Source organism: Gastrolobium bilobum, unplaced genomic scaffold, assembly GCF_033153095.1.
Source record: "Gastrolobium bilobum isolate Gb01-03AN ecotype WA unplaced genomic scaffold, APGP_CSIRO_Gbil_v1 utg36511, whole genome shotgun sequence".
NCBI lineage: Eukaryota > Viridiplantae > Streptophyta > Magnoliopsida > Fabales > Fabaceae > Gastrolobium > Gastrolobium bilobum.
Genome location: NW_026895440.1, coordinates 33,887 through 38,895, shown reverse-complemented (window position 1 = coordinate 38,895; position 5,009 = coordinate 33,887).

Sequence of the window (5,009 nt, the reverse complement as noted above, 5' to 3'; positions counted from 1 at the left end):
ACGCACACCTCTCGTGCTTTTGAGAGGCAGGGCCGTGTCATGACGTGGCCATTCTTTGAGGAGTGCTTTTTGGGCCGATACTTTCCCTATGATGCGCAGGAGAGGAAGCATGGAGAGTTTGATCGTTTGGTACAGGGCTCGATGTCTGTTGATGAGTAACTGGCTAAGTTTAATGAGCTAGTGAAGTTTGCACACTTCCGGATGGTTCCTACTACTCCGTTGTTTCTGGCAGCTAAGTTCCGTAGGGCACTTAGTGAGGTGATTGCTGAGCATCTTGCTGGTGCTGCTTCGAGGGACTTTGGTACACTGGTTCAGCAGTGTAAGGACATCGAGGATGTTTGCGTGGCAAGCAAGGCCAAGAGGGCCAAGGTTGAGGAGAGCAAGGGAACAGGTGGTTCCACTCCTGCTCCTACTTCTTGGAAGGATAGGAGGTTTGCTGATAAGGGCAAGGGAAAGCAGTTAGCGACTAGGCAGGCGCCTGGTCAGTTCAAGAGAGTTGTTTCTCATCAGGGGAGTTCTGCTAGGCCTCCTACCACTCCGAGATGTTCGGGATGTGGGAAGGAGCATGTGGGACGCTGTGCTACGGGGCAGTTGCTGTGCTTCAAGTGTGGCAAGGAGGGCCACTTCTCTAGAGATTGTCTGTCGTCGACGGCGAGAGCTGCAGCTGTTCAGGCAGTTCCTTTGCAGATGGTTCCGATGGCATCTTCTTCGGCACCTGCAGTGCCACCTTCTGTCGGGAGAGTGTATACACTGGATAGGCAGCAGTCAGACCGCGCTCCGAACCTGGTCAGAGGTACTGTGTCTATTAGTGATTCTTTTGTTGATGCTATCTTTGATTCCGGGGCTACTCATTCGTTTGTTGCTACCCCGATTGCTTTGGGGCTTGAGTTGCCCAGTGCTGTGCTTTCTCCACCGTTGCGGGTGACTACGGCCACCGGAGAGATTTGTGATTCTACCACTGTACATCGCGATGTAGCGTTTCAGTGGGATGGTCGTGAGTTCTCGGTAGATCTGATAGGATTGCCGATGGCCAACCTTGAGATTATTTTGGGCATGGATTGGTTGTCTAGAAACTGTGCATTGATTGATTGTTGTGCAAAGCGCGTGGTGATGTCTCTGTGTGATTCCACAGCTAGTTCCTCGCCATACATTTCACTGCTGCAGGCCAGGAGAGCGTTGCAAGCAGGGGCATTGGGTTATGTCATGTTGGGTGGTTTGGTGAGTGGGACACAGGAGGATATCACTGGCATTCCTGTGGTGGGGGAGTTCCTTGAGGTGTTTCCTGAGGAGATTCCTGAGTTTCCGCCACAGCGGGAGATAGAGTTCTCCATTGACTTGTTGCCCAGTGTGGGGCCGATTTCTTTAGCTCCTTATCGGATGTCGCCACCGGAGTTGGCTGAGCTTAAGAAGCATATTGAGGATCTTTCGGCGAAAGATTTCATTCGACCGAGTGTGTCTCCTTGGGGAGCACCGGTCATCTTCGTGAAGAAGAAGGACAGGACAATGCGATTGTGCACCGACTACAGGCAGTTGAATAAGGTGACAATCAAGAACAAGTATCCTCTTCCTCGGATTGATGATCTGTTGGATCAGCTCAGGGGTGCTTGTGTGTATTCCAAGATTGATCTCTGGTCCGGATACCATCAGATTCGGGTGAAGCCGGAGGATGTCCCGAAGACCGCGTTTCGTTCGAGATACGGTCATTTTGAGTATTTGGTGATTCCGTTTGGACTCACAAATGCGCCGGCAGTGTTCATGGATTACATGAACAGGATTTTCCAGCCGTATTTGGATTAGTTTGTGATTGTCTTCATTGATGATATTCTGATCTACTCCAAGACTGAGGAGGAGCATGCGGAGCATCTGAGGATAGTTCTGCAAGTGCTGAAGGAGAAAAAGCTTTATGCTAAACCTTCTAAGTGTGAGTTTTGGCTCAAATCAGTCAAGTTTCTGGGGCATGTGATTTCAGCAGATGGAGTTGCAGTGGATCCCAACAAGATTGAGGCCGTGTTGGATTGGGAGAGACCCAAGACAGCTACGGAGGTGAAGAGCTTCTTAGGTTTGGCAGGTTACTATCGGAGGTTCATCAAGGGTTTTTCCACGATGGTTCTCCCTTTGACTCGCCTTACCCGAAAGGAGACTCCATTTGTGTGGACTCACGAGTGTGAGGCGTGCTTTCAGGAGTTGAAGGAGAGATTGACTTCTTCACCTGTGTTGATCCTTCCTGATCCTGAGGAGCAGTTTGAGCTTTACTGTGATGCTTCTGGAAAGGGGCTGGGTTGTGTGCTGATGCAATCTGGTAGAGCTGTTGCTTTTGCTTCGAGGCAGTTGAAGCCTCATGAGGAGAACTACCCGACTCATGATTTGGAGTTGGCTGCGATTGTGTTTGCTTTCAAGATTTGGAGGCATTATCTTTTTGGTTTGAGGTTTGTGGTGTTCAGTGACCACAAGAGTTTGAAGTACCTGTTCGACCAGAAGGAGTTGAACATGAGGCAGAGGAGAATGGATGGAGTTCATCAAGGACTACGACTTTGAGCTAAGGTATCATCCTGGCAAGGCCAATGTGGTAGCTGATGCTTTGGATCGAAAATCCAGTAGTTCATCCAGTTTGCTACTTGGTAACTTCGATGTGGTTAAGAAGTTCCACCACTTGGCAGTGACCGCTCCGTGTGCGAGCGTACTTCTCGGGTTGGAAGCATCAAATGTTGTGAACGAGTTGCTAGAAAAGATTAAAGAGGCACAAGTTCAGAGAGAGTGTCTGGATTATGTGAAGAACCAAGACGGTGTGTCTTGGAATGATGATGGATTGCTTTTGTTCCAGCGGAGGATTGTGGTTCCTCGAGCTCCGTTGACAAAAGAGGTTATGGCAGAAGGCCATAAGGGTCAATTTTCTATCCACCCTGGTGCTACTAAGATGTATCAAGACTTGAAGAAGAACTTCTGGTGGCCGGGCATGAAGAAAGATGTTACTATCTTTGTGTCCAAGTGTTTGGTTTGCCAGAAAGTGAAGATTGAACACCAGAAGCCGTCTGGTAAACTTCAACCTCTTGAGATTCCGGAGTGGAAACGGGAGAGAATTTCCATGGACTTCGTTGTGGGTCTGCCGAAGACTCAGGTTGGCTGTGACTCGATATGGGTCATTGTGGACAGACTGACGAAGTCTGCCCATTTTCTTCTAGTGAAGGTGAGCTTCACTACAGAGCAGTTGGCCAAACTGTATGTTCGCGAGATTGTGAGGCTTCACGGGGTGCCCGTGAGTATCATCAGTGATAGGGACCCGAAGTTTACATCTCGATTCTGGGAGGCGCTGCAGGGAGCTTTTGGTACGCAGTTGAGATTGAGTACCGCCTATCACCCTCAGACTGATGGACAGACTGAGCGGACTATCCAGACCTTGGAGGACATGTTGCGGGCTTGCACGTTGGAGCAGGGCTCGGCATGGGATAGGTACCTTCCATTGGTAGAGTTTTCGTATAACAACAGTTTTCATGCTAGCCTGGGCATGGCACCCTACGAGGCGCTCTACGGTAGGAGGTGTCGTACACCTACCTGCTGGTCGGAGGTTGGGGATCGTGAGTTGTTTGGCTTGGACTTTGTCCAAGATACCACCCTGCAGATCCAGATGATCAGGGAAAAGCTGAAGCAGGCGCAGAATCGTCAGAAAAGCTACTACGATGTCAAGCATCGTCCACTGGAGTTTAGTGAGGGTGAGCACGTGTTTGTGAGACTTTCACCTGTCACGGGTGTTGGACGGGCACTCGGAGTGAGGAAGCTGAGCCCGCGATTTTTTGGGCCATACCAGATTCTTGGTAGAGTAGGACCTGTTGCCTACCGGCTTGCCTTGCCTCCGAACCTGGCTAACATTCACGACGTGTTTCACGTGTCTCAGCTTCGAAAGTACATAGCAGATCCGTCGCAAGTGGTGCAACCGGATGATGTGGAAGTTCGGGAGAACTTAAAGACTCCCGTAGGACCACTACAGATTCTCGATCGTGGCGAGAAGCAGCTGAGGAGCAAGATCATTCTGATGGTCAAGGTGCAGTGGACCGGAAGGACTCCTGAGGAGTGTACTTGGGAGCGTGAGGACGAGCTTCTCCGGCAGTACCCCGAGTTTCGACCAGGTATGTTTCTGATTTTGAGGTCAAAATCCTAAAAAGGTGGGGTGAATGTAAGAACCCGCACCGTTAATTAAGGTATTTAATTAATAAATTATGCAAAATTAGAAAATGATTCCATAATTGACCCTAATAATTATTATGAGGCTTTAATAATTATAGTAAGTGAGTAATAATGCTGAAAGTCGCTTTTCGGAAGAAAAGTGCAGATACCGGTTCTGCTAGTCAGTATAAATGAGTACCGAAAAAGTATCCCGGAAAATTAATGTAAGTGCATGTTAATTACTAGAATAATATGTAGGACTTGTAAAACGAGTTTCAAGTCCAGATAATGAGAAATGGTGCTAGAAACCGGTACTGGCTTGGAAAAGCGTGTATCGAAAAGGTGCTCAGAAAATTATAAGAAAAACATGATAATTCTTGGAAAAATGTGTAGTTTCAGATTCCAAAGTTTGGGATTAAAATGCTAAGCGTAGCAATTAAAGTTAATACTGTGTGTTAATCTTTAAGTGGACTATATATACCCTTATTAAGGGCACAAAACCCTAGAAAACAGTTTCTCTACGTGGGTGAGGGGCTAGTCAGCTGCTGGTTCCACTGTTACATTGCTTCACCACCATTTTGTGAGCTTTATGACCTCTCTTCGTCCTTTCTCTTCACTTTGTACCTTGGGTGAGTGGGAGAGATCATTGTGAGTGTGAAAGGAGCTCTTTTCCTGAGTTTGGTGGCTGTTTGGAGTCTGGACTGCCTTGTGGGAGTGTGTGAGCTTCTTCCTTGAGTTGTTGGAGCTCCAAGGAGCAACCTTTGTGAAGAAAGGACCCTCCTTGGTGTGTATTTTCGTGTTCCGTGAGAGACAGAACCTTGGAGCTGTTGTGTGAGCTCCAAGAGCACCCT